This window comes from Manacus vitellinus, unplaced genomic scaffold (assembly GCF_001715985.3).
Source record: "Manacus vitellinus isolate BGI_N305 unplaced genomic scaffold, ASM171598v3 scaffold_0_pilon, whole genome shotgun sequence".
Classification (NCBI taxonomy): Eukaryota; Metazoa; Chordata; class Aves; order Passeriformes; family Pipridae; genus Manacus; species Manacus vitellinus.
The window spans coordinates 55474670-55487339 of record NW_021938789.1 but is presented as its reverse complement, the minus strand read 5'-3'; the positions used below and the strand labels follow the sequence as shown (position 1 = coordinate 55487339).

General features: G+C 38.9%; 1 long non-coding RNA gene across 1 annotated transcript; it reads left to right on the top strand.

Moving 5' to 3' along the window:
• On the top strand, window positions 1-7532 carry LOC115307474. The gene is made up of 3 exons (XR_003915804.1): window positions 1-661; window positions 3421-3511; window positions 7115-7532. It is a non-coding gene; the product is annotated as an uncharacterized LOC115307474 (long non-coding RNA).
• The last annotated feature ends 5138 nt before the right edge of the window (window positions 7533-12670 follow it).

Sequence of the window (12670 nt, the reverse complement as noted above, 5' to 3'; positions counted from 1 at the left end):
AAAGACTTGCTAAAAAAAAGCAAGATTTGTTTGCTCTGACTAGCTAAAACAAAAAGACAATTTTCAAGGTCTTTTTTTCTCCCAGCTTGTATATGCAGAGATTGGCCAAGCTACAACATATAATAGAAACCTCTGATTTCCAGTGGCTAGAGAATTTTGACTTTTTGATTCTTATCGTAAAATAAGGGGACCCATTTCTTATAGGGACCAGCTTTTTAGTTTTATGGGGTACCTTTTGAGAGAGTTGAAGAGCCCTCTTTTTTGAGAGGTTTGCCTTTTTCAGGAGTCAAAATGTGTGATTTATGTCACTAAACATGCGGTACACATAATTTAATCCAGATCTGAAGCTGTATCTGGGATTTAGCTTCCACGTAACCCAGAGTCCTAAATTCCAGAAAATCCGACGTTGTATATGAACAGGAATGTCTCCTGCAATGCTCCTTGATATTCAAGGGGAAGTACCTTTCACAGCATCATAGCAGCCTTGGAATTTTTCTTCAGTCAGCTTGTGTGCTGGCCTGAACATCTCCTGCATGGTGAGAGGCCGTACATGTGGGACGCTGATGAGCTGCAGCGGATCAATGGACTCGTCTGTGCGGAAGGAGATCCGGGTGCCTCTGCAAAACTCCCTCTCTGCTGGAGGCAAATGAATGGGATGAAGGTCAGTGAACAACCTTGTGCTCGAGCTGATGAACATTTCCTATGGTGCTGTGAGGCCTGTTTGGATGCACTGAGTCCAGCCCACAGGCCCCTCACAGTACCTATGGCTGTTGTAATCCCTGTGTGGGACTCGCTTTCTGGTTTGGTGACAGAGTTCAAGTTTTGCTTCTCTTGTGGAACCTTCTGCTGAAGGCTGTTCAGGGTTTACTGTTTCTATGTTTGTTCTGGTGCTTAGAAAGCAACAATTCTGCAGGCTTCATTCACTACCCTGTGGCTGGGGTTCAAGTACACGTAGATAGAGACTGGCATTATGTTGCTTTTCAACACACTTTCCCAACCTTTCTGTTAACGGTACAGCTTGGAGCCTGAACTGCAAAACTGCTCTGCCTCCAAGAAAACATGATTGTCAGTAAGGAGCCAGGGAGGAAATTAATTAATTAATTAAATTAATACCAATTTCCTATGTATTTGTCTTATTTTGAAATTGACTGCTGGGAAGCAGTAAGTGTTGTTTGTCTCTTGGTGCTTCCATATGATGTTCTGTCCACATTCCTGGAGTACTTATATATGAAATAGAAATTAGGGTGCTTGATAAAAGAGCTCTCTTTCTGAATATGTCTATTTAATGGATAGACTGGGGCTTTTGTTAAGTAAGTCCCATTATGGGGAACGGCTGGCTGTTGCTGTCTGGAAGATTTTAGCCTTTCTTGCATCATAAGCTTGGCACTAACAATGGGGGCATTTAACATTCCTCCAGGCTAAATTTAAAATGTGTGAAATTATTCCCGTCTCTACTTCATATCTGTCATTGGAGAATAAGGGAAATTATCTTTGATACTTACAAACTTACGAGGCAGAAATTACAAAGAAGTAACTGCTGCACCAAATACTCCTTCGTTTTCCAGAACAATTGATGGTTTAAAGTGTGGATGAGGTAAAAAGCTGTACAATGACCCCTTTCTGCTGTTAGCCCTAGCTAGGTAAAGACATGTCTGATGTTACAAAATTAAGTTGTTAAGAAAAAGAAATTGATGGCAGATGCTATGAAAACATCTTTAAGTCCTGATTTGCCATCAACAAATGTTCAGAAACATTACCTCTGGAATTTTTTATCTTGGAAAATATGTTTATGCCCATACTTTGAAAGATCTGTCCTCAGAATTATCTAGATGATATTCAACCTTTTTAGTTCAGTTGCACCATCTTAGAAGGAAAAGGATATGTTTAAAATGTCTCATCAGAATGTTAAATCACAGCTAGAATAAAGGTTCATTTTTTGGGGTTTTTTTTTGGTTTGTTTTGTTTTGTTGGGTTTTTTTGTTGTGTGGGTGTTTTTTAATATGAGTAATTACCAAAAAAAGTGCCCTAATAGTAAAAGTCCTGGAGGTATGTTATCACAGGGTGCTGTTAAATGTGCCCTCCCCACAACTGTTTTCCAGAGGGAGCAGTCTGTCTTTCAGGGAAAGATTTGTGGATGTAGGTGCTCAGGGAGAATGGAGACACTTAACATCAGCCTCAATTCAGACTTAACAGGGTTTGAGCACAGAAAAATTCAGAGTATGTCCAAAAGCTCCCTTCAGTAAAATTGAAAGTAAAATTGAAGCATGTCACTGAGTGGACTGAAGGATGAAGCTCTGGTTTTAAAATCAATGAACATTATGAGAAACACTCCAGGAGTCAAACCTAATACTACTGCATTTCAGAGCTCCAAGCAGCCAAAACACTGTCCAAATTCTTTTTCAAAAGCCTAATTCCATGTAACAGGCCAGAATGCATACCCGTGTTCTCACAGCAGGAATACCCCGAAATTTTTAGTGTATGTCTTTCTGAACTGTCAGTTAGCTGAAGGATGATAATGATTCTTTGCATAAAGGAAAACGCTTATTTTTGGCCATGTGCAGACCTCCCATCTTTTTTTCACCGGAAAGGAGAAAAAATAACATCTGGAACAACGCTACAACACAATACCGTGCTGCTGGCTGCAGGTGGGTCGGTGGGAGAATGCTGGTCAGCACAGTTGTACTCACCAATTTCAGCTTTCTGATATTGTGTCACAAGCGCAAGGCAGGGCTAGTGAACATGGCAATAAAATTACTGCGTGTACTGCTAAATTAATTCATTTGCCAACATTGTCACGTGATTTCTGAAATATACGAAGGAAGTTTTAATTTCCTTTTTTTGGCCATAATTACTAGCATGAACAAATTGACAGCATGACCATGCTGTCTGTCAGTTTTATCGTAGGTTTTCTAAGCATTTAGCACAAAGGCAAACACTCACATGTGCTGCAAGAATTCACTACCACTGTTATGTAGCACAAAATCCAGCAGGACTGTGATTGTACATCAAATTTGCACAGCGTTGTGACCAATTCATGGGATCATCCAGTTAGTGGGGAGGAAAAAAAAAATTAAAAAATCAGAGTGTGCAGTGCAAAGAGGTTTTTTTTTAAGCCAGGAAGACAATCCTGGTTATCCCAGCTTCTGCTCCGTGTTAGGTCAGATCCCTTACCTCAGGTTATGCTGCGCTCATCTTGCTCCTCTGAATGTGGTGTTGCAGAGCTGTAGCAACACGGCAGCCCTGGAATTTTTCTTCACTCAGCTTGTGTGACACAGACAGAGGTCCCTTCAGCAAGGAGCATGCACGGTACAGGTGAAGAGTGACACCTAAAGGCAGAAATGTGCTCAAGGCTCCGGCAAGGGCAACATTCAGCCAACGCTTCAGCCTGTAAATCATCTGCTTGTTGTGTTTCTTCTCCAGCCAGACTGACTCGGGAGTCAGTTCATCGTGTGGTCTGGAGCGTTTCTTGGATGCTCCAGAATTATGGACAAAGCATAATTCTACGTTATCAGTAAGTTTTTGTTATTTTTCTTTGTTTTCCAATAATGAATGTCTGTAAATGGCTCCCTGTAGCACAGGGGATAACAAGAAATATGGTCAAGTGAGCAGAACTGAGGGGTAGATGACAGTGGTGCTAAGCCAATTGGGTATGTGGGTACTTTTGGCCACCATCTATCTCTTCAAAACTACTTGGAGTTCTGGATGTAAAAGACCACAAAGAATTTAGATGATTACCTTTTATGACTTTTCACCTGTCTGGTCTGTGACCAATTTGAAATTTTATAGTGACAAATTCTTCCAACGGAGCATTCAAAGATACATCCAAATACACATTAGCGTATTTATCTTCCCTTTAGAGAGCTCAGCCTTTAGACAGCAGTACAATTGGCCAACACTGTCATATTGGGAAATTGCTTTCAAATCTCTGCTCTATCTGTTGTGTTGGTTTTTTTCATTTTTATGTCCACTTTAACGGAAAGGCATTCTCTGAACCATACCATAAGTATGCCTTCCTTCAATTTCTGTTAATATTATAAACAAGATCACAGATTCAGGAAATGGTTTGGGTTGGAAAGGACCTTAAAGATCACCTAGTGACCAACCCCCCAGCCATGGGCAGGGCCATCTTCCACTAGACCAGGTTGCTCAGAGCCCCATCCAGCTTGGCTTTGAACGCTCACAGGGATGAGGCATCCACACCCTCTCTGAGCAACCTGTGCCAGTGCCTCACCACCCTCACAATTTCTTCCTAATATCTAATCTAAACCTGCCCTTTTTCAGTTTAAAGCCATTCCCCCTTGTCCTTCCACAATACTACCTTGTAAAAAGCCCATCTCCAGCTCTTTTGTAGCCCCTTTGGGTACTGGAAGGTGCTATAAGGTCTCCCTGGAGCCTTCTCCACACTGAACAGCCCCAATTCTCTCAGCTTGTCCTCACACAGGATGTGCTCTAACCCTCTGATCATCTTCACAGCCTCCTCTGGACCCACTCCAACAGGTCCATGTCTTTTCTGTGCTGAGGACTCCCATGCTGGATGCAGTACTCCAGGTGGGGTCTCACCAGTACCACCAAACCACAGAAATCAACCTTGTCATATATTAATTAGTCCTTACCTCTATAACAAATTCTTTAGCAGTGGAGGCAGTCAGAAGTGGCAGACTGAAAGAAATCATACATGACCACTGTGAGTAATACTGTTTTAGGCTAAACTTTCATTTAGCTCTATACAACTGAAGCTGATGCTCCCACACAGAGCAAACATTATGACATTTAAAAAACCATGCATCTTGCCAAGTGATACAGCTTTTAATCTTCTGTTTTATGCTCTAGTGCCTTTATTTATTAGGGGATACTCCATCAGCTCAGGAAATGAGTTCTCTTAAAGATAATAGCATTCAGTAATTATCACATCTCTCATTTCCCTATGTCAGAGAAGCCATTTAAAATGATGATCACATCCAAATTCCTGCTACATTGCCTGTAAGAGGTGTATGACAAGTAAAGAAAAAAATGTTACTGAATCAACATTGCAATCTTGCTATGAGGAGCTAATGAGTTTGCATTTCATAGTGAAGTGCATGCAAGGAATTCATATTTTCATTGATTTGCTGTCATAGGTGGTACACAGTTAATATACAGAGAACAACTACATAATATAATAAATGCACACAAGAGCACTTTGGTTTTTTTCTTCACAGAAGAGCATTAGGAGGAAGAACAGTCAGAGCAACAACAACATGGAAACTAAATGAAAAATTGCAATTAATTCAACAAGCTAAATGGAAAATACTTCCTTACCAAATTTTTAGTAAAACAGAATCCAGTAAGGCCTGTCTCAGGTGGTGAGTTTCTGTCAGGTGTTTCTTTAAGTGCTGTGTGTGTGTGAGTAAGTCATATCACAATGCTTAAAATGTTTGAAGGCAAGTTAGGAAAGTAAATGACATTGCATATAGGCAGCAGTTCATTTCAATTAATGTGGTGTTTGGAGAAAATATCCCTGGAAACATTTTGGCACAATAGCTTTTTTTTTTTTTCCTTACAACATAACACTGAAATATGGGTGTAGACTTGCCCCCAGGTCACTGCAATGCTGAGGAAATTTTATGTTCTCTTCCTTCCATTCTTTTTAACTATTGAAGAGTACAATTGCTTCAGTAGTATTAACAAACTAATCTACCAGAGTGGGAGTTTTTTTGCAATTACTCAAGTGTTTATGTGAGAATGCATTGGATGTTTTTAGCAGTTTTTATGTTGAAAGAAAATACAGCAGGTTGTTAAGACTGAAGGACAATCATTTCAGTCAAGTTGTGCTAATAAACTGATAATAAACACTAATGAACTGACATGCTACTTGACTGCTGAGCAGCTGGTTGAAACAGCTCTGAAACTATAAGCAATTTGGTTGTTGATGCTGTGTTCAGCATTTTTAACTGATGAATAAACATCTGACAGCCGTGCTGGCTGTCATCACTCTTCTAGGAAATACCAAGTTAAATGAGCACAATAGAACAAAACAACACCCAGTAATTGTAAACAGTCTCCCTGAAGGCAAATGGTTGTTCATAATATCAAATCAGAACTTCACCTTCAGCTCAGGTCAAAAGTTGGTTAAATACCACATGTCCTTTTGGAGCGTTAGGCCTTTGTAACCATGTGTGAGATTACCCCTAAAACACCTACACATATGAATGCACATCATGGGTAGGGAAAACTGGAAAGCTGGGGATGGCCAATGCGTTGTCCCACCGTCTTCTAATTCTGTGTAGGGCTCTGAGAACAATTGTTGTTTTGGGGGTTGTGGCCTTTGATGTCAAATAATTCAAATTGTAGGTTTTGCTACAGTTGGCACACGATGTTTTCCCTGAGGTTCAGTAATGTGAACCAGAATGTTTATTGTCACACAGATTAAGAACTAGCCTATGGTTTGCCTGTGGGAGCCCTTCTCTAACTAACTCATATAGTTCTGACCTACCCATTGAGAGAGTTTCAAACTTAAAAGACTAAGGCGGGCAGCTCCTAAGGCTGAGAAAGAAAATTACTATTCCTCAACTGAGCAGCACTTAAAATAGCAAACAACTAATGTGATGGGGATAAAAGTATGGGAGGTGTACTTTTATCCTATAAAATACTCTTTAAAGTTTAACACTTTCTCTCTGTGTTCTTGATACACTAAAAACTCATCCTTCCCTTTCAGGACAAAAATGTTGTAGGAGCAGAGTTCATTGGTGTGATGCATTAGTCTCCTACTCATCTCAGTCATAGATGCCAGAGCAGCATAGAGTTAAAACCTCAATAAGAAAGGGAAATTCAGGCACTTGCTGCAGTCATTTCTGCACCTCAGACCTCATGTGTACATTCTCCTATGCTAACACCACTCACACAGGTCCAAGGTTGTATCCCTTCTTCAAGCAAAAACTCTTCCTTCATTGTCTGAGGAGATTTGGCTGAACAGGGTCAGAATCAAGGTCAAGCCTTATATACAGATGGAGGTGGAGAAAGAAACTGCTTAACTGCTGAGATTAAATGTAATTATTTTCTGTAAAACAACTAAAATAGCGGCTCAAGTGGTTTTGGCTCATTTTTCTATTTTACTGATAGTGACTGATTTTTTCAGGTGTGAGAAGGAGTTAAACGCACAGTTTCTCTACAGCAGTGTGGTGTAAGAGTCTGGCAGCTCCATCCCCTTCTCTGCTTCCTGAACCACCAACCACCACCAGACTTTTCAGAAAAGTATAGTCATTTCAGGAAATTACTTACCTGTGTCCTCTATCCTGGACTAATTATATTTTTTCAGAAGGAAGAACCAAAAAGACACAAGACTTAAAAATTTCTTTGCATGAATAACTACTGTGTGTATGTGATTGAAAATAAAAGCAAGTCTTTAAAATCATAGAATCCTAGTGTGGACTGCTTCATGCACTTTCACCTCTCAAGCCCTGCTTTTCAAGAGCACTATCAAATGCAGTGCAGTCATGTTGGGCAATTGCTCTCTGGACGACAGTGAAGCAAATAAAAAATACTTTGCCTTGCAATTTAGATATACTGGATATAGTTAGTTTCTGTATTGTGGTAATACTCTGGCTTGTGGTGGTAAATATTTGACATGATACAATATTTTCAGCCACTTCCTTGACAAGATAATTGAAGATTGAATAATACGCTGAAGTAGAAAACAATTTACTGCCAAGGTTAATTCTATTTTGTTTCTTTTCTAATACTTTGGTATTGAGGAATGGTATAAAAATGTTCCCTGTGCTTACTTTAGTGCTTTGATTACAACTGTTTTTTAAACTGATGAAATCCATTTACAACCAGAACTCACTTTGGTTTTCCTCCAAATACTGTGCATAAATACTTCTTATACAAAGCTGTAATATTTATTTAATGAAAGATTGAATTGGAATGGAAATAGGAAGATACTCTCAGTTTAAAAAAAAATTAAATGCTTTTCATGTTTTATCTTGGCCATTTGTTATTTTGCAGCTTTGGTTAGTATATTAGACATGAATGAAATATCTAACATTTCCAACAGCATTCTGAAGTTTCAACACCACCAGGACATCAAATCAAATTCTAAGGAGGGAAATATGAAACTCATTCTATATTGACATTAGTTACATCACTTTTTTAGTCAAAGATAGATCAGTTGGCACAAACAGCACAACCACAGTGTGTCCTGTTGCTTTAATAGCTAATATTTTATATGTGACATATACATATATATACATATGTTTAGGCTGTCAGGATGTTGATTTTGGTATCTACAGTGTGCTCCTACTTCATGTGTTACTGTCTGTGATTCCTCACTTGTCTTAGTAGAAGTGCTACAAATCAGGACTGGCCATCTGTGAGCACACCTTAAACAAGTTGCAAATTCAGCCTCCTACATTTGGAGCTAAACTTCCCAAGATGGCTACAGCACCACTCAAAATCATGTGCAGAAAACCAATCCCCCCCTCTTCCCCACCTGCTTTTCTCAGAAATACAAAATTATCAAAGGTGTTGCAAATAACAGCACTAAGATGTTCATTAAAATACTTTTGTTATGCTGATGATGCAAATTTTTATTATCCTGCACACAGTCTGAATTAAAATTTGCCTGGACCTCCTGGTATTTAAGAATCTGTGAAGTCAGATATGAACTCATTATAAATTATAAAGAGATAGCTTGCATGCCTACAAAATGAAGAAACAGAGGTAAGAGATTTATTATTAACTCATTTATGGATGCTAAAGCACGCAAGAGCTAGCAAGAGACTGCAGGTAAATTTAACTACAAAGGAAGTAAAAGATGGTACAGAAGAAATACATGTATTAAAATATTTTGTGTGAATAATACCAGAATTTCAACCACACCTCTCTGTTTATTTAAATAGCATTATAGGACCATGGTGTTTTTCCAGAAAACTGTCTGTTCTGGTGTGTGGAAGGAGATGGAGGTTTTGGTCACAGCATTCATGGTAATGGTGTGCCAGCTGCCCCAAGGAAGTGCAGCTTCACTGCAAGTACTTGAAGCCTATTATATAAAATAAAAAACAGGCCTAGCACATAGGCATGCAGATGGCAAGATATTAAACTGAAAGATTAAATAGTATGCTAATTTCACGTGCCTTAGATTATCTGATTTTGTTCATTATTTGCTTTAACGATGAAAAAGATGAACACACTGAAAAGGGAGCTGCTTTGTTTTCTTCAGAGCAGAACAGATGTGCATCAGATGCTGCAGTCCTTTGTGTAAAGAAATACATTTCATTCTGCAGCATTGCCAAGATAAAATTAACAAAATCATTTGAGTTTCAGATTTCTTTTCCTGAAGATTTAAATACTTGATTTAAAGTATCTGTGGAACAGTCAGTAGTTTGCAGTAAAGCATATTTCTGAGGCAGAATAGAGTGTCTACAGTGTTAAGCCAGTTACAAGTGGGCAAGAACATTAAAATACCTGCTTTCAGATACTGTTTTGCTAGCATTCTGTAATAGAAAGTTCTCCAGCAGTGTCATAAAAAATATCCTCTGAAACCCTTCTTGGGTAATAATTACACAACTAATGGTAGCATGGACGTCAGTCTGAGCTTTAGCAGGCATAGTTAATCAGTGCAGCTCCATTGCCTTCAGTGTATTTACGGCAGTATCAGTAAATTAACTTGCTTGAAACATCTCCCTTTGGAGAAAATCCACATTGCAGTCCATCTTCTAAAACAGAATAATTCGTGTTATGTTTCCTATGCTTCATACCATATTTGAACATCAGAGGTATTAGGTAGGAAGACATATTGGCATTGGAGTAGACTAATGCAATTAAACAAAAACTGCTTTAAAATTATATTTTCTACGTATAAAATAAAGTGAATGCTGCACCACTGATGAAAGGACCTCCCAGCCAGACCAGGACAGAAAAGGGATGGAAAGAGATGAGCCAGTGGATGGAAATATACAGCATGTTTCAAGTCAAAAGATGAAACATCTCTGTAGAGAATTACAAACCCTGCAGCAGTAAGTATTCCTTGGGCACAGAAATGGCTAAGAAGGCAACCAAGAATGAAGTCATCTTGTCTACAGTCCTGGAGCAGGAGTGTGGTCATGCCACAGCATTCTAACTTCCCTAAATCCAGAAATGTTTAAGTCAGTTATCCAGTGAAATGTCCCGTACCATGCTAATTTGCACCAGGGAAGAAGACTGCAGGCACAGTGATGTAAGAGGAAACCCCTGCTGTAGGTTGGAGTGTGCCAAGAGGAAGTTAATGTGCACAGCTCAAATGACTGCTGATTTATTGATGGCTCATGTATGTAGTATTTTTTTTTAAATTATTAAGATCTCAGCACAGGTTTGGTTTTTTGATTGGTTTTTTGGTTTTGTTTTGGTTTTTTTCTTCCTCAAGAAAGACAAGGACAACTCTTAGCCAGAAATGATTTGAGAAGAAAGAAATACCTGCCCACACAGTGGAGTTTTGGAAGGAATTCCTCCATTTTTGCCTTTTCCAAATTACATTTAAAGACTGCTCTGGTCTTCCCTTGTTTTTTGTCTGTAAGTATTTTTCTTCTAAGGACCATTTTATGCATAGTGATACTCAAAGGCCTCCAATTTAAGGCCCAACAAGCAAAAAAATCTTGGTTTTTCTTAATTGCAATGTACATCTCCTTTTAGCTCCCGAATTTGGGTTGTCTGCTCATGGAAGAGCAACCACAACATTTGACCTGGGTGTGCAGTCACTTTGTCTGCTTGAAACATTTCAAGGACCGAATAACCAAACTACACTTGTTTTGAACAAAATGAGCCCTCCACAGGCTCATGTTTATTTATGCACACTAGTGATCAGACCACTTAAAAATTTACATGCAGAGAAGTCATAAATCAGAGGGCAGACTTCTCTAGTGAAACACTTCAGAAACTTTTGAGCTAATGTAGCTTCAATTCTCAGCCTTGTTCCACTAACCAGGTAAGTTTCTTGAACCCCTGACACCAGCTAGCCTACTGTCAAAAAGAAGATAGTTTATTCATATTAAAATCAAGTAATGCCATGTCTGCTTCTCTTTAGGAGAAAGAAAAATGACAACATAATAATGGAACTTGTCAGACTTTTTTTAGAGAAAATACAGTGCTCGTATTGGAATAAGGCAGCCATACCAGCAGGGAATACAAATCTTGGAGACTATTTTTAAAAATACTAATATGTTTCTCCAGGAACTGTGAAAATATAAGTTCTTCAAATTTTCAGTGATCTTCAGATAAATAATTTATGTTTTTACTCCCACTCTTACACAGCTTAAAAAATGTGGTTCTTTCCCTCTGGTGATTTCATATCTAATGTATTCCTATGGTTATCTAGTAATGATCAGTTCATTGAGATTAAAATAAGAAATAAAAAATATACTCTTTCATATTTTGTTTCCTGCATGTGCAGAACATATGGTGAAGTTTGCTTGTTTAAATCTCTCCCTGATAAGCCTTGGAGACAATGGGTCTATTTAAAAGTTGTAAAGGAAACAATTGACGCCAAATAGTTTCCTGTAATAGAAAAGAGAATTCTCCCCAGTTGAATCCAGCAAAGGGTTTGGACCAGCATCTGATCCCATAGTATATGTTAATCCCCTTATCTTAAGCTTCATTTTAAACTGTCACACAAACCAAGTAAGTTAGAGATAGATTTGGTCAGACTGGGTTTGGGTTTGAATATTTTTTCTTTTGAAAAACAAGAGATTAGTAACGGATGCTAAACACCCTCTATTTGTCTGCTGTTCTTGAAGTTGTCAGGGTACTTCTCTGTGGACTTTTGGTACTTGAAGGTCAGAAAATATGTTTTGGAAAAACATATGCCAATATTTTTCTCAGTAAATAATAGCAGTTTCCCAATTCTGAGCTCAGGTAGACTATGATATGTATCACAGGGGACTAAGTGTTATTTGGAGCTACACAATAGTATAATCCAAGTAATAAAAGCACTTTGTTTATGACAAATTCCTTTTTTTTTTCCATCTTTAATTGGTAATGTGGTTATGATTTGCATGCTGTATGATTTGAACATATCCCTTCAACATATTTTCATTTGTGATAAGGGTGCCTTTCCTAGGGCACTATTATTTTCTATTTCCATGCAATGGGATAAATTAGACAAATTACACAGAGATGTGGACAATGCAATCAAATACTAGCACAAGGAACAGAAAAAAATGACATGTTTTCCACTTAAACAGGAATTAAACACTTTTAAAAGCTTCAAGGGCTATCGTTTTAGAGTAAGATTATTCTTTGTACCAGCGGTAATAAAAGACAGACAATGTCTCACTGGTGGCTCTGTTTTGTCATGATTCAAATGTCATGGCACAGATTGTCTTGTCCAGACACAGAGCAGACACCTGAATGAGTAGATTCTCCTATTCCCAACTCTGTGTATCATGGATGTGCCTGCCTCCAGAGGTGCTGCAAATGTGGCAGACAAGCCCTGTGCCTCGAGCCTGTCTGTCTGACAGCTCCCTTACCTGCTCCTCAGACTGTGGCATCAACCCATGCTCTGACCCTACTGGGTTCTGCTCTCCTGTTGCAGGCTTTTCACCCAGCCCTCCCAGGCACATCTCCCTCCATGGGCCCTGGACACACAGCAGCTCAGCCCCAGAAACTCAGATTTCGGTGAAGTGCTCAGACCTTGCAACACATACCTAGTTTGTTCGCTGTG